Source organism: Anolis carolinensis, chromosome 2, assembly GCF_035594765.1.
Source record: "Anolis carolinensis isolate JA03-04 chromosome 2, rAnoCar3.1.pri, whole genome shotgun sequence".
Classification (NCBI taxonomy): Eukaryota; Metazoa; Chordata; class Lepidosauria; order Squamata; family Dactyloidae; genus Anolis; species Anolis carolinensis.
The window spans coordinates 49635257-49659381 of record NC_085842.1 but is presented as its reverse complement, the minus strand read 5'-3'; the positions used below and the strand labels follow the sequence as shown (position 1 = coordinate 49659381).

Sequence of the window (24125 nt, the reverse complement as noted above, 5' to 3'; positions counted from 1 at the left end):
AGTCAATTAATTATTTTTGTAAGGAAAACCATAAGAAAAAATGAAATTGCATCAACTGTAAATTGTAAACAGTAACAAGCACTGGCAGTCATAAATGCAGGTTGTTTTATAATTCAAAGAGGGCTTTTTTCAGCAGAGAATATTCCCACTGTTCCCATTTTAAGTGAAGTTGTAAGAAGTACTGCTGAGATTTCTAACTGGGGAAAAATATGGTCTTTCAACAGATATTCAAATCAAGCTCAGTGTGGACTTTTCCTGATTTGAGGTATTGTAAATCTTTGAAAGTTAGTGGAAAAACTTCTAGCTAGAAGAAATAAATCCTTCTAGGACTCCATAAACCATGCAAAATAGATTTCCACCACTCCAGAACTGAAGCTAAATTTATACAACTTTGAGCATGCTTAAATATAATCTATGAATATGGTGAGAATAAATTGGCTAGCATTCCAGTTAGGTGCCTATTCCCTGCACTTATCAATCACAGCATTAGTGCTCTCTTAGGCCTAGCTCTCAACTGTAGCTGGTTTGTACCGCTTCACTCCTACTGGGAATAGAGAGACACTCGTTAGACGAAATATAATCCATACTATATGTTATCCATATAGAAAACTAGATGTCACGACGAAGGATTCGAATTTACCTTTTCCTCTCCTATGCTTGTTTCTAGCCATTTTCCCCATCACACCTACCCCACAAGGGCCCCTTTCACACTACATAATTAATTAATTATCATGTCTTTCATCCTCTAGAACAGTAGTTTTCAACCTGTGGGTCCCCAGGTGTTTTGGCCTACAACACTCAGAAATCCCAGCCAGTTTACCAGCTGCTAGGATTTCTGGGAGTTGAAGGCCAACACATCTGGAGACCTAAAGGCTGAGAACCACTGCTCTAGAATCATGTAGCTTGCAGTTTGATAGCCACTAGAGCTTTCTAGCTGAGGATTCCTAATGTCCCTCTCTAAATTGCAGATTCTAGGATGGTACCACAGCAGTTCAAGAGGAATCATAGTGATATAAAGGTGCTTTGGCAAAGGACCCCAGAATGTATTCTGACATGCAATAATCTATTGCTTGAAGTGATACAGGTAAAGCTGTAGATGGGGAATGAACTGAGTACATATGACTTGGATAGAAAATTGAACTCAAGTATATACATAGAAAGACAAAAGAGAAGATAATTAAGCCATATAAAATAAAATAAAAATCATTGTTGTGTGTTTTCCGGGCTGTATTGCCATGGGTGGTGGCACAGGCTGGTTAGCAGTCAGCTGCAGCAAATCACTCTGACCAAGAGGTCATGAGTTCGAGGCCAGCCCATGCCTGCGTCTGTCTCTGTCTCTGTTCTATGTTATGGCATTGAATGTTTGCCTTATAGGTCATGGAGCCTGTGGTGGCCGCACAACTCCAGACATTCTTGGTAGATACCGATTTTCTGGATCCGGCACAGTCTAGCTTCAGGCCGGGGCATGGTACCAAGACAGCCTTGGTCGCCTTAGTCAATGATCTTTGCCGGGAACTGGACAGGGGGAGTGTGTCCCTGCTGGTTCTGCTGGACCTCTCAGCGGCCTTCGATACCGTCGATCACGGTATCCTTCTGGGGCGCCTTGCCGGGATGGGTCTCGGAGGTACTGTTCTGCAGTGGCTCCGGTCCTTCCTGGAGGGTCGTTCCCAGATGGTGTCACTGGGGGACACCTGCTCGGCCCCACAACCATTGACTCGTGGGGTCCCGCAGGGGTCAATACTGTCCCCCATGTTGTTCAACATATACATGAAGCCGCTGGGAGAGATCATCGGGAGTTTCGGGGTGCGGTGTCATCTGTACGCAGATGATGTCCAGCTCTGTCACTCCTTCCCACCTGTCACTAAGGAGGCTGTTCAGGTCCTGAACTGGTGTCTGGCCGCTGTATCGGACTGGATGAGGGCGAATAAATTGAAACATAATCCAGACAAGACAGAGGTCCTCCTGGTCAGTCGCAGGGCTGAACAGGGTATAGGGTTACAGCCTGTGTTGGACAGGGTCGCACTCCCCCTGAAGACACAGGTTCGCAGTCTGGGGGTTCTCCTGGACTCATCGCTGAGCCTGGAGCCCCAGGTCTCGGTGGTGACCAGGGGAGCCTTCGCACAATTCAGACTTGTGCGCCAGCTGCGCCCGTACCTTGGGAAGTCTGACTTGGCCACGGTGGTCCACACTCTGGTTACATCCCATTCGGCCTACTGCAACGTGCTCTACGTGGGGCTGCCTTTCAAGACGGCCCGGAAGCTCCAACTAGTACAACAGGCAGCAGCCAGACTTATAACAGGAGCGGCATACTGGGAGCGTACTACTCCCATGTTGAGTCAGCTCCACTGGCTGCCGATATACTACCGAGCCCAATTCAAAGTGCTGGTTTTGACCTACAAAGCCCTAAATGGTTCTGGCCCATCTTACCTGTCTGAACGTATCTCCCCCTATGAGCCTTCTAGAACTCTTAGATCATCGGGGGAGGCCCTGCTCTCGGTCCCACCAGCCTCGCAGGTAAGGCTGGTGGGAACGAGGGACAGGGCCTTCTCAGTGGTGGCTCCTCAGCTATGGAACACGCTCCCCAGCAACATAAGGCAGATACCAACTCTCCTAGGCTTCAGGAAAGCCTTAAAGACATGGTTGTACACGCAAGCTTTTAATGAATGAGAACATGGATTTTACATGACCTGTACGAAGACTTGAGGATTCTGGATGAATGGATTTTAATCTTGGACATTCTTAAAATTTTATATAATGTAACTTTATTTTGTAATGGTATCTGTTTTATATGAACTGTTGTTTTGTAGATTGTTTTATATGAATTGTTGTTTTTACATTGTTTTTAGGCCTTGAATTTTTGCCTATTTACTGTAAGCTGCTTTGAGTCTCCTCGGAGAGAAAGGCGGGGTAAAAGTGATGTAAATAAATAAATAAATAAATAAATAGGTATGCAATGTGATCCGCCCTCAGTCCCCTTCGGGGTGAGAAGGGCGGAATATAAATACTGTAAATAAATAAAATAAATTGTTCCAGAAGTATTCTTTCCTGGTGTTTCACCCACATCTATGGCTGGCATCCTCAGAAAGAAGCCGAGCTGCTGCATTTTGTACCAACTTGAGCTTCAGGATCACCGACAGAAGACCAATGTAGAGGGCATTACAGTAGTCCAGTCTTGAGATGACTGTGGCCTGGATCACCTTGGCTAGGTCGTCTCTAGACAGCCAGCCGTCTAGCCTGCCACAGATGGAAAAAGGCGGTTCTGCTAATGGTGAAGACCTGGGCCTCTATCATCAACAGAAGGTCCAAAAGGACTTCCAGACTCTTTACCAGTGATGACAGCGTAGTGCCTCACCATCCAGGGTAGGCAACTGGATATCCCCACTGCCCGGTCGGCCCAGCCATAGGATCTCAGCCTGCTGGCACATAGCCATCCAGTAACAGCCTCGAGGCATTGATAAAAGTTATCGGGTACAGAGTCCGGTCGGACTTCCATCTTCAACACAAGCTGAGTGTCATCAGTGTACTGGTAGCACTCAAGCCCGAAATCTCGAACTAGCTGAGCAAGTGGTTACATATAGATGTTAAACAACAGAGGGGAGAGAATGGCCCCCTGAGGAACCCCACAAAGTAGAGGGGACCTTTCAGAGACCAGGCCTCCCCTCCCCACTTGCTGTCCACGGTTGTGAAGGAAGGAGGTCAGCCAATTTAAAGCTGTCCCCCTGACTCCAACAACGGCAAGGCAGTGGGTCAAAAGATTGTAATTGACTGTGTCAAATGCTGCTGTGAGATTCAATAACACGAGCAGCACTCACCCGCCCTGGTCAAGCTGTCATCAAAGATGATCTGTGATGGAGACCAACACAGTCTCAGTCCCATGCCCCACACGGAAGCCAGACTGGAAGGGATCTAATCCGGCTGTGTCGTCTAGGAACTGCTGCAACTGCTCCGCTACTGCCCTCTCAATTACCTTGCCCAGAAATGAAAGATTCGAAACTGGGTGGTAGCTGGAGGGAATTGAGCGATCTAGATCTGGTTTCTTCAGCAGGGGAGAGACCACCGCTTCTTTTAAACCCTCTGGAAAAACTCCTTGCTCAAGGGAGCTGTTTATTATCTTCAACAGAGGGTCACATAATCCCTCCAAGCAGGATTTCACCAACCAAGAGGGACATGGATCGAGGGAGCAAGTGGTCGGTCTAGTTGCAGCTATTATCGACAGCCTCTGCGTCCAGTGGGATGAATCGGTCAAGAGTGGGCCCAGCAAGTGGCCACGGAGTCTCAAATTCTCTCATTGTATCAATTGTGGCAGGGAGGTCCTGGCATAGTAGTGAGATCTTGTCTGCAAAATAGCTCCAAAAGGCCTCGGCTGAAAGAACCTGATCATCATTTTTTGGGACAGTAGGGACCGTAATTAGAGATCGAATTATTTTGAACAATTTTGCTGGGTGTGAGCTATATTATCAAAGAAGCATAATATACTCACTTTGCTTTGATGATAGCATGCTTATAGGACTCCATAAATGCCCTATAAGCTGATCTCGATGCTCCATCACGGAGTTCTCGCCACATGCCCTCTAGCTGTCTCTTTTCCCGCTTCATCGATCGAAGTTCCTCAGTGAACCAAGGAGACCAATTTCGGGGGAGGGGGGGGTTGGAGAGGGCGTCTAGGGGCGGTCTCATTGAGTGCATTGGATAGCCTGATATTCCATGTGTCCACATGGCCATTCAGCCCAGAAAACACACAACAACCCTGTGATTCCGGCCATGAAAGCCTTCGACAACACAAAATCATTTTACTATGGTCAAAATTGAAAGAATAATGTTAGTAAGTAATGAGTTCTGAAGAGGAAAAATTGGTATCTCTGGTTATCCTCATATGTTTGTAACTATTAATAGACAATGCACTTCTGTATATATAGATCAGCAAGGGCATAGTAGCTGAGAATAATAAGAGAATATAATAATAATAATAATAATAATAATAATAATAATAAGAATAATAAGAATAATAAGAATAATAAGAATAATAAGAATAATAAGAATAATAAGAATAATAAGAATAATAAGAATAATAAGAATATCTATCTAGAGACGACCTAGCCAAGGTGATCCAGGCCACAGTCATCTCAAGACTGGACTACTGTAATCTACACTACTACTACTAATCTACTACTACTACTGTACTACACATCAATAATATTAAGGGAAGGGCCAATGTAGGCATTTAAAATTAGACAATACCTTCTAAGTTTGAATGTGCTTTTTTTTCCCCTGGGGAATGGCTATTAAGAAATACATGTAGTCCCACTCCACTTGTTCAGGGGAAATGTTCAGATTTTGTCTAATCTCATGGAGATGTCCTGCATTGTCACTCAGAACATTTCTGACCACCTTACAATCCCAGACTGGGAGTTCAAAATGAAACACAATACAGGCTTCCTCAGCACATGTACTTAGTGAAGCAGATGTGCAGAATGGAGCTGAAGTGGTTTGCCTATAGTCCCACATTAAATTTTATATCACACTAGCAACAAGTACTGAAGATATTCAGCTTTTGGACATGACTATCCGCAAGGAGATAAGATCCTGCTACCTGCAAGGGGATAACATCCTTCTACCTTCAGAGGTTCCTCGTTCAGTTATCTACAAACACATCATCTTTGGGCTTTGCTGTGCCTTCTTCATATGATCTATTTGAATACTGTAACTCCAAAATGAAGAAATTTTGTAATAGCAAGTGAAGGTTATCCTAGCCATGGGCAACATCTGGTGAAACAGAAGTGCAGCTATACTGAGCAAAACAGCCCTTGTTTTATTACTGACTGATACATGGTCAATGGGCCTCTTTCCAAAACATTTGCTGGAATATAGGAAATTATATCTTGCGGGAAAAGGGGGAAATCAGTTCTATCAACTTTTATTAACCAAAGAACCAATCCATACATACCTATGTCTTTCCCAGTTTGTGTTCTGTTAGATTTCATCTTCTAACCTCAATCTTCCCTCATCTGAAGAAAGAATTTCTAAATTCTTATTAAATGGCTATGAACAGTTCACATTCATGTTAATTGGAATTATTCAGTTCTTACCTCAGGTTTTTTCTGACGGCACAATCCATTTTCTCAAACAAGATCCAGTCTATGGACTATTGCTGTTATCTATCAAGTACCATGGGTATTCTCTTGATGGTTTCTCTCAGAACAACATCACTCTCAAGGATGGGCTGTATATCTCTTACAATGGGTTGAAATGCCTTTGACTTGGAAGAACATGTACTAACAAGGACAGTTGTAACACTTTTCTGATGTGGTTTATTTTGTAGAAAATGTTCCTCGGGGTATGATTCCAACTTTTGCCATTTATCTGCCATTTATTTTAAGATGGTAACTGAGAACTAAAAGTACTTAGTCTAAAATCTTACAAATGTTTGTCAAGGTTCCTTGAAGCTGAAGATGGGTAGGGGAATGAGCTATTAAAAATAAGCATAAAATGATAAAGTCTAATACAATTATATCTACATACAGTTTAAAACCTCATTGTTAAAATAGAAGAGAAATATGACAATTGTTGGCTGTAAAAAGCAATCAAAATAATGCTCAAAGGTTCTTGCTATTTTGCCTAATCTCCTTCATGTAATCAGAATAATGGCTAATATGCACTTTGTTTCTAATTTTAGTGCTTTAAATGCTTTTGTCTGTAGGTGCACATTTACTGGGTCTGAGCAGGCATGCCATTAGATCATATATTACAGAAGATGTCATCTGAATCGAACCAAACTGGTCACCAAAGCATAGCTTTTAACCTCCCCTTTTCTCTCCTCAAGCAATGCAATGTCTGAATCTAGCAATTAAGTTTGCATTAACTGACAAGCAAAAACCTATATAGTATTCCCCTTCTTTCACCAGGACAGGGTGGAAAATAATTATGGTCTTGGGGCAGAAAGGAAAATTCTTCAGATATGTATTGAAACTTTCCAGAAATTCTCTGACAGCAGTGGGGATAAAGTGCACATGAAAGGGTCTTGCAGAATTCCAGAGGGAATCCATCAGGCCTGGCTTTTATTAAATTTAGCACGAACTATATTTCTTAAGGAGTTATTTTCTTCTCCAGGGATAATTTGTCAGAATCCGACAGCCTATTCTTTTCCTCCCTGCTTGTAAATACCCTGTATGTTCTCCATCACTTGCCGACTGGACCAAAGTGCATAGGAGGATCATAAAAATGAGCAAAAGCCTTATTAAAGGCCAAAGGGACACTTGGGGTTCATTCGCCCCACAGTATTTCACACTTGCAATTAGGTCCCTCCTGCTTCTCATTTCTCATGTTAGATATTTTAAAACTCAGCCATCCATTTGGTATGAGCATAAGGCTAATTCTGTGAGATGTTGACAGTCCCGATAATGTAAAATATCTGACACCATGATATTATGAAATGTCCCAGCAACTGAAATTCATTTTCTAAAGCTAGATGGCATTGTCAGTTTTACTTTCTGCACATTATAATAAACTGGCCAGAGATGCTAAGATATCTCCCCCACCCCAAATGTATTAAAAATTGGATTGTTAATGAAACTGACAGGCAAGGCAGCTTTTGGCAGATGTTTTCAGATTAATGCCCCACCTTTCTTCACTGTATGACATTGGGTCAATGTACCCTACTAAAAATATCAGGCCAGATTATCAGCAGGTGGAGGCCATTTGGGATACTACTATTAATACCAGTACATAATTCAAAGTACAGTATGGTTGGTGATGATTTCAAATATTCATCAGAGCAGTGTATTGTTTCATCATTTACAAGCATGAGAAAATGAGCGTTGAAAAGTACATAATATCTCTTTTTCCTAACATGTCTTTTATTTACGTCTTTAAAAAATAAATGTCACAGACAAAATTGCATCTAGGGCCTCTTCCACATAGCTGTATAAAATCTACATTGAACTGGATTATATGACAGTGTGGATTCAGATAATCCAGTTCAAAGCATATAATGTAGATTATCTGCCTTGATATTCTGGGTTATATGGCTGTGTGGAAGGGCCCTAAACTTTGCTGTCAGATTTGTCATTGCTTCTTAAATTGTGGGTCCTGACCCTGAATGGGGTGCCTTTAATTCAATGTTGAGACCCTAAAATTTGGCAGCAGTCAATTTAGTGGCTATTTTAGACATTTACACAAATCGGTTAGCAAGAATATGCAGTGTTTGCAGTAGAGTCTGTAGAAAATGCTTCACCTGTACTTCATAAAAAAGGAAAATCAGCCTGTTAGCAAGTCTTGCAAATGCTGATTTATTATCATGAATGTTTCATTTTTATACCTAGCTTATATACCTATATATCTAGGGTCATTAAAAAAACTTGGACAGAAAGGCGCCACAGTGGAAAAAGTTTTAAAAGCCCTGGTCAAAGTCACTACAATATAAACCTTATGTGCTGAAAGAATAATGTTCTTAAGAGTGTTTTATCTGTATATCTTTATTCACATTTTTTAAAAAATAAAAATAAAAACAAAAACAAGGAAATCAATCTAATTTCATTCTCACAGGGTGCCATTAATAATTTAAGCAATTTTCTTCCTGCTACAATAATATATTTGAACATGGATCAGCTATCTAAGATTGTTGAATTTTGAAATATATTGCACATGTAATTCACCTATCCTTTTCTGCACATAAAACATTCCTTACAGGACCAGTACACATAGTTTCACAATATGTCATCTCTAAGAATTTTCTAGTCTTTCCAAGAAATTCTATGATATGCTTCTGGTGGAAGTTTTTCATTTCAATAGGGCATCCATGGTTTCCCGTTTTCATGGTAACTTCAGGAACATATCTCCTATGGATAAGGGGGCATATTGTATTATTTTCTGGTCATAAAGTAGTTTTTCTACACAAAATGTCTACATGTGAATTTTGCTCAAAATAAGTCCCAAAATGCAAAGATTCTCATCAATCCATGATTCTCTTTCTCAGTGATTCATATTAGAAAGGTGTTTTGTGGTCATTCGAAATTTTTAAAATATTCTTTCAAATACAACCATAGTCAATAGACCCTGTTATAGTTTTTTAAATGTTTACCATAGTATTGTTCTGGGACAGCTCTCCGAAATGGGCTTTGGGACATGGCTCTACAGTGGCTCCACTTCTTCCTGGAGGGCTGCACTCAATTGGTGAAGCTGGGGGATACCTGCTTGGACCCCTGGCCTTTGACCTGTGGGATCCTACAAAGTTCCATTCTTTCTCCTATGCTTTTTAACATCTGCGTCAAACCACTGGGTGAGGTTATCCAGAGTTTTGGAGTTCTGTGCCATCTCTATGAAGATGACACCCAACTCTATTACTCTTTTCCACCTAACTCCAAGGAAGCCTCTCATGTCCTGGGCCAGTGCCTGACTGCTGTGGTGAACTGGATGAGGGCAAATAAGCTGAAGCTTAATCCAGACAAGATAGAGGTCCCCCTGGTCAGTCGTGGTGCCAATTGAGGTATAGGGTGGCTACCTGTGCTCAATGGGGTTACACTCCACCTGAGGGCACAGGTCCGTAGTCTGGTGGTCCTCTTGGACTCAGCATTTATGCTTGATGCTCAGGAGTCAGTGGTGGCTGGGAAAGCCTTTGTGCCATAAAAACTTTTGCGCCAGCTGTGAGCGTACCTAGAGAAGCCTGACTTGGCCACTGTGGTCCACGCTTTGGTTACATCTAGACTGGATTACTGCAATGAGCCCTACGTGGGGCTGCCTTTAAAGATGACCCAGAAACTACAACTGGTGCAAAGATTGTTAACAGGAGCTAGCTACAGGAAGTGCACGAAACCACTCTTGAAGCAGCTCTATTGGCTGCCAATAATTTTCTGGTCCCAATTCAAAGTGCAGGTTATGACCTCCAAAGCCTTTAACGGTTTGGGTCCTGCTTATCTTCACAACTGCATCTCTCCCTACAAACCAGTGTGGGCTCTTAGATCTGCCAGGAAGGTCCATCTCTCACTCCCGCCTCCATCACAAACACAGTTGGTGGGGACAAGGAAGAGGGCCTTCTTGGTTGTGGCCCCCCAGCTTTGGAACTCTCTCCCCAGGAAGATCAGATTAGCCCCCACCCTGTCTACATTCCACAAAGACTTGAAGACATGATGTTTAAATGTGCTTTTGAATGATAGGTCAGTTTCATAATTTATCACTGCTCAGTCCTAATTGTTTACTGCTCTGATTCCAGCACTTTATCCCCACTCTTGACTCTATTGTCCTGCATCTTGAAAAGGCCCTGCTCTTTCTTTGCAATTTTAATAATCCCACTTCTTAGTTTTTGATTCTCGCTGATGTATTCATGATGTTTTATTCTATTGTTTAACTGTTTTAATTATATTATTGTTGTGTTTTTAATTTTATATCTGTTACTTGATTCTCTGGGCTTGGTCCCCATGTAAACCACCTCAAGTCCCTTTGGGGAGATGAAGGCGGGTTATAAGAATAAAGTTGTTGTTGTTGTTGTTGTTATTATTATTATTATTATTATTATTATTATTATTATTATTATTATTATTATTATTATGTACATGAAGCTCCAGAGCTACATCTCCTGTTGCTATACTCACCCCCCATAAAAATAACACATTTTATAAGCCATGCAGTCTCTTCAAACAGTGCCACTTTTAGCTTGTTGGAGAATTAAGGCACTCACAGAAATATGTCCAGCTATTTTCCAACAGCTGAACACACTGCAACAAGCATTGGCAGGGACTTCTGGGGGTCCCTTTGTAATTCTTGCAAATGATGGCTTTGCACTATGTCACTGCTCAGTTCTGCACATAAAGGACAACACCCAGGCCCAGACACATCACCATTGACACCTCTCTGTCCAACAATTCAGAAATTGTTGTGTGAAGGGACTATATAGTTTATAAAATGAGTTGAGGGGACTTTTGATTATTACACATTTGAAACACAATTGTGACCTACACAATGCTTCCCCAAATGAGTTACAATGGTATATGGCAGACTTACAACGTAATAACTTACTACCAGAATGTCAGCTGTTATTTTCCAAAGACAAAAAGGAAACTTACCTAAACTTTGATATAACCCTGTAGGTTCTGCTTTACCCTCTTAAGGCCCTTTCACACAGCCATACAGCCAAGTATATCAAGACAGATAATCCACAATATATGCTTTGAACTGGATTATCTGAGTCCAGACGACAGATAATACAGTTCAATATGGATTTTATACAGCTGTGTGGAGGGGTCTTAGTGACATTGGATGTAATCCTGTATCATTCTCTTGCTGGATCTGTCCTGCAAATTGAGTGCTGTGGTGGCTTCACTTCTGGCTGTTGGGTCAGATTTATAAAATGATTTTAATTGATTTCACCTCAACTCCATGGAAATTGCACTTGTGGGACAGGTACAATATTCTATTTTATCATTTAAAAATATGCTCAACTGAGTTATCCAGATTACTGTGAAATGCAACCCCCTTAATCCTGCACCATTGATTACATTGGGTAGGGCTGCTTCTGAGGGGCCACTTCTGCCTATCCATGCAGTAAAAGCACAAGACAAGATGGAAAACTTCATCCAATGCCTTAAAGGATAATAACATTGGTTCAAAACAGATATGGGGGCATTGAACACCATTTTTGATGCTCCAAAGAAGTGAAAGACCAACTTCTAAAGAGTGTTTGAAAAGGATATCTGAGCAAAATTGCAATTGATATGTATGTTCACATTGGAAAAGAAGACCCTTTAGATACACATAATTAGAATACAGTCATTTGATCTCTCCAACATGATTATGTTTCATTTTCAAGCCACTACTGCAATTTAGACTGACATTTCATAAAAAGAATCTTTAATTCTTAGTTGTGGATTAAATCAATGTAATGCATATTCAGAATGACATTTCACCAGCAATTCATTGATCTCTGCACTTTGCACAGCTGGTTTCACCTGGCCTGCTGCTGTTTCAGTTGCTTCATCTCTAGGTCTCTTTATGCTTTCAACTTCTTCATTTTAGATTCCCTTGGGCCCGCATGCCCAGCTGCCAATTTGAGTTTCTTCAACTTCTTTCTCTACAAATTTTGATGGCTGTGTTGGTTTTGGATCCTCACACAACAGAGATAGTCTTAAGGAAATCTCCCCTTTCCTCTCTTTTCTGCAGCTGAATAAAGATCAGTAACATCCGATGCTAGTAGTGGTTCAGTAAAATAGGAGGGTAGAATCAGAATGGGTTAGAGAAAGAGAGTACAATTTTGACTACTGTTTTTAATTTTGTTAAAGACAAGTACATTTTACAAGCTTTCTCATGGAAAAGGTAGACCTGGGAACAAATGAAGCATATTTCAAAGTATAATATCTGTCTATCTATCAAAGAGGTCTGGAGCTCTCTGCCTAGAGAGGCAAGCTAGAATGACTCCATCCTGTTTGTCTTTCCATCAACAATGATAAATAGATGATAGATAGATAGATAGATAGATAGATAGATAGATAGATAGACAGATAGATAGTTACAACAGGCTTTCGAAAACTGAAATCTTTAAAAGAAAGGATATCTTAGGGCCTTTCACACAGCCATATAATCCAGAATATCAAGTCAGATAATCCACAATATCTGCTTTGAACTGGATTATTTGGGCCTACACTGTCATACAATCCAGTTCAATGTAGATTGTATATAGTTGTGTGGAAGGGGTCTAAGACAGTGGTTCTCAGCTTGGGGTTCCCAGATGTTTTTTGGCCTTCAATTCCCAGAAATCCTGGCTGGTAAACTGGCTGGAATTTCTGGGAGTTGTAGGCCAAAAACATCTAGGGATCCCAGTTTGAGAACCACTGGTCTAAGAGAATGCTCTACTGCAGTGGTTCTCAACCTGTGGGTCCCCAGGTGTTTTGGACTACAACTCTCAGAAATCCCAGCCATTTTACTAGCTGTTAGGATTTCTGGGAGCTGAAGGTCAAAACATCTGGGGACCCAGAGGTTGAAAGAATCACTGCTCTATTGTTTTAATTGTACCCTTTAAACCTGTTTTTATTGTATGTTTCACTTTGTGTTGGTAATAGCTAAATTCTATTTTTATGCTGATCTTTTGTAAATTGTAACTATTTGTTGTTACTTCAGTTTGTAAGCCACCCTGGATGTCATTTTTGGTGGATAGGTGAAGTATAAATAGTCATGTTGATCTCTTAATTATTTTTAATGGGCTTATAAGTAACAAGTACCCAAATATTATTTGATCTGGCTTCAATAATACAAAGAGATGATGATATATAAAAATAGTGGCTCATGGGGAGGGGCACACAGTGGTGAAGGATAGAAAATATGTATAAGCATAAAAATAACAGTAGATGCCAAAAGTTAATGAATGGTAGATTGTATTGAATATTATTTGTCTGCTATTAAACAAACAATGTATAACAAATGTATTGAATTATGATAAAATAAAAAATTAAAAAAACAAAGAGTCTTTGAGATCAAGGAAAGTTTACCCATTTGAAAATTAAGAGTAGACAAAACCAAACTTTCTCTTGACAGTCTTTGCTTGAGAAGACAGCTAGCAGATGTTCTACAGTTGGCTACGGAGTGGTGGTAACAGTGGAAACTGTGGAATAAATATGTAGCTTTGAAGGCTAGGATAATTTTGCAGTAATTTTTATGTTCTTTCTCTAAATCAGAGTATAGCTTGAGATAAATCTGAGGAGCCAAAAAGAAAGAAAAGACTCATTTAATTGGAGAAAAGTGATCTCAACATGTTTCAACATAATGGCTTTTTAAGGAGAGGCTCTGTACAAAACAGTTAATATGTGATATACTGGTAATCAAAGTGAAAACACCACCAACCAATTAAAAAAATCCCTTCAAAAACACATATAAAAAGGAACAAAATAGATCAATTTCCTAGCTCTGTGGAAGCTTAGTGACAACTTGTCCATCCTTCATTTTAAAGACTCACATACATCAAAGAGTAAGAGTGTTTAAAGTTAATGAACTGCACAGTGGTTTGTATTGACAATCAAAATTTTCTTGAAGACTGAAGCAAAACAAAGCAAGAATTGTCTATTATTGATTTTTCTTTAAAATCCACTTAGAGATATAATAAGAATGCATTTTTCTTCTTTAAATGAGACTCACAATTATACACACAGATGTAAACAAGCATACCTTTTCAAAATTCATATGGACCAGTATAAAACATATGGGCCCAATCATGTTGACATTGCTAGTATAATTGTCTTTTACATTAGTAGTTCCACTTATTCCAGGATTGTGATCAAAGCAGGCAGATAGCATTGTCCTTATTGAAAGATACTGACAACTCCAAGGTGCCGATTCTTCAGAATGTATGAGGTAGAGTGGGTCCCCTGAGCTTAAGTGCTTTCCGAGGCAATTAGTTCCAAGATTCCTCATCCTACCCTTACAATCACACCTTCTTCACTGTGCGAGCTGTTCGGCAGTGGAACTCTCTGCCCTGGAGTGTGGTGGAGGCTCCTTCTTTGGAGGCTTTTAAGCTGAGGCTGGATGGCCATCTGTGCTTTGAATGTGATTCTCCTGCTTCTTGGCAGGTGGTTGGACTGGGTGGCCCATGAGGTCACTTCCAGCTCCATGATTCTATGATTCTATGATTCTAAGACTTTCCAATTCTGGAAAAGTTTTCAGAATAAAAGCAAGAAAACATGTGAATAAAGTCATTATACACAAAAATGCCTAAAATAATGTGTTGTTAAACAGACAAATGAGGAGGAAAGAGAAAAATTTAAATTTGAGTGGACCTTTTTGCAGTTGTTGCTTTTAAAAAGACATTTTTAGTGTGACAAAAAATCTATTCAGGCAAGATGAAATGTTTGGAGTTTTCTTTCACGTGGAATAGAATAAACTATATATGAAGATATACTTCAGCTGAATAGAGGGCAAGATAGAGGGAAAACATAAAATACGGTATCATGTAACATATATATTGCGGGGGGGGGGGGGGGGGAGAGAGAAAAAGAGACAGAAGCATAAAATATGCTGCATATTGAATGGAAACTACAGCTCTGATAATGAAAGATGCCTGAATGCTTGAGCTTACCTCTTTTCTCTTCATTCAAGCATCCTGCTTTCAGCCAGAAGCCATGGAAAAGACAACAGGGTATGAAGGCAACCACTATTTCTTATCATTTGTGTGGGTATATTGTACTCACAGATATACTAGTCCTGTTTAATTGTCATAATAGACCTGTCCTCCAGGACTATGCTTATTCGTGCTTTAATGACCTCCTGAAGCTTACATACCATGCATTGCCTAACCATGTGGGGGGGGGGGGGGGGGTGGATAACAAGGACATGCTTTCCATATGAGCAGATGATTTGTTTGGGTGCACTTCTACTGCCTGTTTTGTTCCTAGATTTCTTTTGTTTCTAAAGAAGATGTGCTCCGTCAATTTCCCAGTAGTATTGCACAAAACAAAACAAAACAAAAAAAGGAATCAGCTTATTGGAAGATTAATAGAAAACATGGTGAAAGCACTTACAAATATTATGTGTTTAAAAGGAAAAATGGATGGGAACACAAAATTCAATAAAAGAAAACAGCAATTGATTCTCTAAATGCATGGTATGCCTTGGATGGATGGATGGATGGATGGATGGAAGGAAGGAAGGAAGGAAGGAAGGAAGGAAGGAAGGAAGGAAGGAAGGAAGGAAGGAAGGAATCCAGGCAGCCAGGCAGCCCAGCAGGTACAAGACTCCTACACATTTCCACAGTGGTAGGATTCTATGCTTTTATAAGGGAAGAGGCTATGATGATAATAGCACTGCTTCTAACAGGAACTCCCATGACAGACAGGCTTTTGCGGGGGAGCCGTACTAAATGTGCCAAGTAACTTCTGGACAGCAGACAATAGTGGAAGTTGATACTAGTGGATGATCTCTCAGAGAGACAACAGCAGTGACACCTGGATTAATGTTTTTATTACAGTGGAATCACTACTAAAGAGTGTCCCAACTTAAGAACATTTATTTATTTATTTACAGTATTTATATTCTGCCCTTCTCACCCCGAAGGGGACTCAGGGCGGATCACATTATATACATATAGGGCAAACATTCAATGCCCATAAACACATTGAACTGAGACAGAGACAGACAGACAGACAAACAGACGGACGGATGCAGAGGCAATTTAACCTTCTCCTGAGGGGATGTTTGATTCTGGCCACAGGGGGGAGCAGCTGCTTCATCATCCACTCTAACGGCACTTCCTCACTTCCTCATTCCAACGTTGTTAATTAGTTTAACTTGCCTCCCCACTTTTTTTTATAAGTGGTACCTTATTTCCTACTTGATAGATGCAACTATCTTTCGGGTTGCTAGGTCAGCAACGAGCAGGGGCTATATTTTATTTTAATTGACGGGTGCTCACCCCGCCACAGGCTGGCCTCGAACTCATGACCTCATGGTCAGAGTGATTTATTGCAGCAGCTGCTTACCAGCCTGCGCCACAGCCCGGCCCCTTGAGTTAAGAGCTGTCTCTCAGCCCAGGTTTGACATAAAAGCAGCATTTTGAGTTTAGAGCTAGTGTCAGAGGGAGCACTAGTGTAAGAGTACAGGGCTTTGGGGTTTCAAGGGGGCAGCCTCCGTGCCTTGTATCTCCATGCCTCGTGCTCTTGTCTGCTTTGGGAGATTGCTGTCCGCTTTGCTCTTATCTGCTTTGAGGAATTTTGGGTTAGTTGATTTTGTGTGGTTTTTATTCCTAGTATGTTTGACTTCATGAAAAAAGAGAGGGAGAGAGAGAAAAAGAGGGAGGGAGGCTGGAATGGGTGCAGTATGAAGAGAGTGATGCTTGATTTTTCTTTTTATTGTTCCATGTAAATGTGCATTTATACATTATTTGTTCTTCCTAATGTTCAAGTGAAATCTCCTTTCCTGTAGTTTAAAGTCATTGTTCAGCGTCCTAGTCTCAAGGGCAGCAGAAAACAAGCTTGCTCCCTCCTCCCTATGACTTCCCCTCACATATTTATGCATGGATATCATGTCTCCTCTCAGCCTTCTCTTCTGCAGGCTAAATGTGCCCAACTCTTTAAGCCGCTCCTCATAGGGCTGGTTCTTCAGACTCTTAATCATTTTAGTTGCCTCCTCCTTCTGTATCTTTGCATTTCATTTTTCTGCCTAAGTGGAGTATCTTGCATTTGTCCCTGTTGAACTTCATTTTGTTAGTTTTGGCCCATCTCTCTAATCTGTTAAGATCATTTTGAATTCTGCTCATGTCTTCTGGAGTATTAGCTATCCCTCCCAATTTGGTGTCATCTGCAAACATTATGATCATGCTTTCTAACCTTTTGTCTAAGTCATTAATGAAGATATTGAACAGAACCAGGCCCAGGAAAGAACTCTGCAATACTCCACTCCTGACTTCTTTCCAGGATGAAGAAGATGCATTGGTGAGCACCCTTTGGACTCATTCGCTTAACCAATTACAGATCCACCTGATCATAGTTTTGCCTAGCCCACATATGACTAGCTTGTTTGCCAGAATTTATTATTTATTTATTTCATTCATTTCTATCCCGCCCTTCTCACCCAAGGGGACTCAGGGCGGCTCACAATCTGGCAAAATTCAATGCCAATATACAATACAAAAAGATAAAACATAAGCAATTAAAACAATTAGGTAATTAACAAAATACAAGAAATAGATTTAGAACCATACATTATAAAATACTTGAGCCATTTGTCCACAAGACCTTATACATAAACCTTAATCCGGACCGAGTCAAGCCAACAGAATTCACTCATCAAATGCCTGCTCACAAAGCCAAGTCTTTACTTTTTTCCTAAAACTCAGAATGGATGGAGCCTGCTGGATATCACTGGGGAGGGAGTTCCACAGCCGAGGAGCCACCACTGAGAAGGCCCTGTCTCTCGTCCCCACCACCCGCACTTGTGAGGCAGGTGGGACCAAGAGCAGGGCCTCTCCAGATGATCTTAAAGTTCTCACAGGCTCGTAGGAGGAAATACGTTCAGACAGGTAAGTTGGACCAGAACCGTTTAGGGCTTTGTAGGCCAAGACCAGCACTTTGAATTGGGCTCAGTAGCATATCGGCAGCCAGTGGAGCTGGCTTAACAGTGGAGTAGTACACTCCCTGTATGCCGCCCCAGTTATTAATCTGGCTGCTGCCCGTTGTACTAATTGGAGCTTCTGGGCCATCTTCAAAGGCAGCCCCACATAGAGCGTGTTGCAGTAATCCAAACGGGATGTAACCAGAGTGTGGACCACCATGGCCAAGTCAGTCTTCCCAAGGTACGGGCGCAGTTGGTGCACAAGTCTTAGTTGTGCGAAAGTTCCCCTGGCCACCGCTGAAACCTGGGGCTCCAGGCTCAGCGATGAGTCCAGGAGAACCCCCAGACTGCAAACCTGTGTCTTCAGGGGGAGTGCGACCCCGTCCAACACAGGCTGTAACCCTATACCCTGTTCAGCCCTATGACTGACCAGGAGGACCTCTGTCTTGTCTGGATTGAGTTTCAATTTGTTCGCCCTCATCCAGTCCGACACAGTGGCCAGACACCGGTTCAGGACCTGAACAGCTTCCTTAGTGACAGGTGGAAAGGAGTGACAGAGCTGGACATCTCTAAAAATGGGGTGTGTCTTAGAATCACAGGCATGCCTTATATGTTTTTGTTGGTAGTGATGGTACTGAAATTAGGGTGTATCTAACATCTTACAAATGAAGAAAATGACTGGATAAATGAGTCTTACATCAGCACAGAATATCATATCCACCATACCCAAGAGCATCAAGCTAGTTTGGAGATGCAGGACCACTATACTGGTTTGATCTTAAAGGGGGAGAAGGACCATTAGACTCAAGGCAGTTCACCCATTATGTCTCTAATGGTAGCGCTGACCATGCAAGACAGAGGCTTCTTCTTTCTTGGATTCCCACTTTGAGTGACGTGCTAATTGGTCAGTGCATATGTTTGAAGGACCTTCCTTGGACAGAGTCTTTGTGTGGTTGAATGAAAGTAAATGTAGGATCACAAAACGACTACCTTTCTAATTGAATTCCATTAAACCTGGCTGTGAAGTGCTCCAAATAATGGCATATATTTGTAATAACAATCTAAGTGAGCAAAGCATTTACAACGATTGCCTCATTAATTCTCCTTATTTTCCTGCCAAGGGCTTCTGTACTATTATTTCCATCTGGAGATCAGGATGTGAGTCAGATAGTTAATGGGTTGTTTAGGGGTGGACCCATTATTTGAACTTGACTCTCCTTTATGCCCAGGTGATCTGAACTACTCACTATAATACAGCTGATGTTGCATTAACATGCTGAATGGAAGCTTTTAGTATAGAAGTGCTGTAACAGAGATTCTGGGCCCATTAACTTTGAATACACTTTTCTTTATTAGACAGATTTTACTTTCTTTATTCCTCATTTAAGGTAATTTAAAAGGTAACTGCCTTTGCATATATGATATTTAGATACTGATTTCCCCTTTTAAGCACTTCTATCTCACCACATTTGTTTCTGCTAGATGAGAAAAAGGAAGAGGGAAGGAAAGTTATTTTAGAAGTACAGACAAAAAATGGAAGCAAATATAATATACCAGCCCCAACATATATCCTATTCACAGCACCTTTCCTCTTTTACCCACTTACCTCACAGTACATCTTATTTTTAGCAAGGATGTTAACAATAGGCATAAAAAGCAGACATTGCACAGGTGAGATACCAAGTGATATTCCAGCCAGAACCTGTTTTTCTCATATCAGGGTGCTTTCAGAGCAGATGTTCGTTATCCACCTTTATAGCACAAGGGGAAAAAAGAAAAACAGAAAAAGAATTATGGTTACACAGAACATTTAGGAATTTAGAAGCATTACGAGAGAGAGAAGCAAAGGAAAAATACAGAGGGGAAATCTACAGTTGACAGCTATTTCAGGCAGTTCTGCATTAAGAGCTACTCATCCTGATTCTGTTTTAACACCATTGTAATTCAAGAGTAACTTTATTGATGTTAAAGTAGAATGAAGGAAAAGAGAAGCTAGGTGAAAAAGTTTCTAATGAAATGTACAAATTTGCAGACTCTCTTGAATGCCCTGAAACTGCCTCTGTGGGAGGTGGTGTACATGAGGATTTTACCTAATTGAGTGGTCTTCCACACAAAGAAAAATGAAAAGGAAATCCCCATAGTGCCTGTTGCAAAAAAAGTGAGCTAGAAGACATTTCCAGTTTTATGTATACATAAATTCTGTAACTTTGAGCAAGGGAGACTATGGACCTTTTCACATGGTCCCTGGACCTGTTCCATTTTGCTGGCAGTTGCTAGCAAAACAGCAGGTGCAGGGGGTACCTTGTGGCGTTGCACACACCCTCCCTCCTTCCCCCATTACATGGTGGGTACGGCACAAGGTGTATTGGCCTTGTCCCCATCAGATGGGAGAAAGGGCAAAGAAAATACAAGTACAGTAGAGAAAATACAAGTACGGCAGAAGCTTGGATAAGCGAATATCTTGGATAATAAGGAGGGATTAAGGCAAAGCCTATTAAACATTAAATTAGGATATGATTTTCCAAATTAAAAATCACCAAAACATCATGTTTTACAACAAATTTGACAGAAAAAGCAGTTCAATACGCAGTAATGTTATGTTGTAATTACTGTATTTACGAATTTAGCACCAAAATATCACGATATATTGAAAACATTGACTACAAAAATGGCTTGGATAATCCAGAAACTTGGATAAGCGAGGCTTGGATAAGTGAGACTCTACTGTAGTTCCATTGGAGCTACCCAAAAATCACTTACGTTTCTGTAGTTGCCAATGAAGAGTCTTGCAATGCTTTCTCAGCACTTGGAGGGTAAATGGAACAGGGTCTGCCAAACATCATGTGATGGTGCTCAACAGGCCCCATCCCCAAAGTGTTTCAAAGGGGCAAACCCCTCCCCCCCCCCCCAAAAAAAAAAAAACCCAATGTAATAAGGTGGAAGGAGAACAAGAGCTCAACCTGGCAGGGCCAGGAGCTCCATCAGGATCCATCAACAACCACACAGCAAAAGCTCCTGTGGCACCTCATTGCACACTTTTCTCCAGGATGAAGAACTATTGATAAGTATTGATGATGGATTGGGTCAGTGATCCAGTTCCAAATATACCCAATAGTAATTTTTAGCCCACAGAGATATTGTGGGAAATGCTGTTAAATATTTTAGTGAAATCAATATATTCTAAATACATCATTGGGCCTCATATGCATGAAACCTTCTGTACACCTGAATCTTTGTAACCTTGAGAACATAATTATTTCACAGTCCAACAAACAATTTCTACTACATACATCAAATATGACCTGCCATTTTTATTTTTAAAGTTTTTTCTAAAATTATCATCAAGTTTCTAAGAACTTTTAGCATGTGAGCCATTGAACAGACCCCACAAATTTATCAGCAGGTAATTATTCATTTTAGAAAATTGGAGCAGATGTCCACTAAATGAGTAATTTGTTGATTGCCAACAGCTACTCCTGGCAGGTTGTTAAGCAGGTAAATAAAATGAGGTTAAAATATGAATAAAATATGAGCAGAGCAGCTTAAGATCCTTTGATCCTCAAGTAGATTTGAAGAATTTATGCATGCCTGGCAGGTGGAGCCAGATATTTTGTGACAACCTGTAGATGAGAGCCAATACTCTTGACCAGGGGCAGCCTCTCTATAATCTGTACACTTTTGCAAACACATATTGTTTGAGCTGAACAATCATCCAAAGAATAAAGAAAAACATGCTTGTTATTGATAATGTGATGACCAGATTTTGCACCAGACATCCTGAATATCAGTCGTAAAACAACCTAACAGCCTTACTTTAGATGCTTCCACCAGAAGATGTGGCATAGGTGTCCATTAAGGAAAAGACATTTTGGTGGTGCCATTTTGTTCTGGAGGTATATATTTAGACAGTGACATGCATTTGTGTGTGTGTGTGTGTGTGCACTCAAGCCCCCCCACCCCCCCAATTGGCCTTTTTTCCCTTTCTGCTGTGCAACCCTCATTCAGCATTTTGAACTGTATGCACAATACACAGCGCATTTCCCTGATCTCTGAGAATTTCAGTCAAAATTCAATGAAAGGAATTTTGCTTTTCTCTAAAAATGGCCAAGCTAACAGATGACTAAGCCACATAATTGATATTTCTCTGCATCATGGCTCATTCAAAATTAGCTGGGGAGAATTTTTTTTTGTCCCAAATCATTTCATTGGTTGCATTAAGAAAGTATCCCAACAGCAAACGTTTTTTCTTTTTCTTCTTCTTCTTTTTTTTTTTTTAGCTTTGGTCATTTTGTGAAGACAAAATGGTCTTTGTACATGAAGTTTGAGGGAATTGTTCACAAGGGGAAGTGGCAATGTCAAAGAAAACCTACACTGAAGGATGGATGGAAGAGTTGCTACAAGACACATACATTACTCAATAATCCCTTTCTACTACTCATCCCAGGTCAAACAATCTCTGTTCTGGACAATAGCCCATCAACATTTCACATTGTTATCTGATTTCAGCTACTTTAAGTACTGTGGGTTTGAGGGCTGGCATGTCTAGCTCCAAAGGACTTAAAAAGACACAGACAGGTTGAAGGCAACAATTAGAAATGTTATTCTCAATGATTGAAGATGATGTCAACAGAGACAGAGCTCCAAAATACTGATATACATCAATCACAAAAATACAAGTATATTTGTAGTACTTTGACAGCTCTTCAAAACAATGGCAGGTTGCCACGCTAGCTCCTGATTGGTCCATGAGAGTGCTAGGATCCATTCCCTAAGTAGAGTCCCATGCTTGGCTCTAATCATTGTGGGAAATTTTAAAATGTCATTGGATTATTTTGAAGATTTTTGTCTGTTCATGTATCTGCCTAGGAGAGGGATGTGAGTAGAAATTATTGTGGTGTGGCAAGAGATAATGGGTTGACATGGAGTTTGATGACTCTGCTCCAGTTAATATAATGGGTGTCACTCAGATGAACAGAAGGGTGTTTAGGGAGTTGCCAATTTCAATAGAGACCCCAGGGAAGGGGTCTGGTTTGGTAACAGGAATGAAGGAAACATTCCCACAAATAAATCCATATCAAGAGAAACAGGAAAGGACCTAGCAGTTCTTTTGAAAACCCATTGTATGTTCTTTGTGTCTTCCTAAGATATTGGGAAGGAATTATGTTGACAAATATATAGCCATTTCCTGAGGTCTGAAGTGTGTGCAGTGTTTGTGCAATATTTCAGCATGGGTTTAATGAAAAATAGCCTAAATTATAGATGAAATCAATGCGAGTGTCCCTATTTATCCCTATGGCACTTCAGACTATGGAGTTCATCATTCTGGAGTCTGGTTTTCAACAACAACATAGCATTGCATACAAAATTCACCAGTTGAGGAAAAATAAATAGGTGTGATATAAGCCAGAAAAAATCGTAAGAAACAGGACTAAAACATATTCCAAAATGCCAACTTTCTAGGAAACCATGTCCAGATGGGCACAAGGAAGTGGTTCCTGTGGGATTTTTGTGACTTTCTGAATCACAGCCATTCGGGACCATAGCCGGGGGAGGGGGGGGTTAAAAGTTCATCCCTTCCGCAAAATGGGTCAAGTTAAAAAAAAGACCAATTTACTCATAAATTGGTTAACCAGATAAAATTCATAAGTAAATTGAACCCTTTTGAGGAGGTTGAACTCTTAACACACACACACACCCAGTACGGCCCTGCAGTCAACTAATGTTATATGTATTAGCTGAACTGGTAAAGGAGACTTGTTATATCTCCCCCATCTTTTATAGGATATATATGCTCTGTATATATTAAATCAATAAGGCAATAAAGTATAAAGTTGCTGCCAGTTTGGAATAGACCACAGATTGGATTACAATAAACACAGATAATTGCATTAATCTTCTACATAAGCTTTATTCTAAAATAAAGACTTTAATCATATATGGCATAAGAGATGCCAAGGAGGGTTCAAAAAGGAAAAGATATAAGGGATCATACTGCAAACTTATCTTGGCAAATGGATCCAAGAGTTTAAGAAGAAAATCAGTCTGTGCTCTATAGATTCTAGATTGCATAAATCATGAAAAACTATAGATTCTTCTTAAAGAAGTGG

General features: G+C 40.6%; 1 long non-coding RNA gene across 6 annotated transcripts in view; it reads right to left on the bottom strand.

Annotated features, from left to right (window-relative positions):
• Positions 1-8265: 8265 nt before the first annotated feature.
• Positions 8266-24125, bottom strand: part of LOC134297100 (uncharacterized) — a 132878-nt gene continuing 117018 nt past the window's right edge. For 3 of the 6 annotated variants that reach the window (XR_010003830.1, XR_010003831.1, XR_010003828.1), the window contains one exon: positions 11817-19769. This is a non-coding gene — a long non-coding RNA (uncharacterized LOC134297100). Of the gene's footprint in view, positions 19770-24125 lie in introns of all 6 variants that reach the window. The other 3 variants (XR_010003833.1, XR_010003829.1, XR_010003832.1) reach the window with 3 other exon arrangements.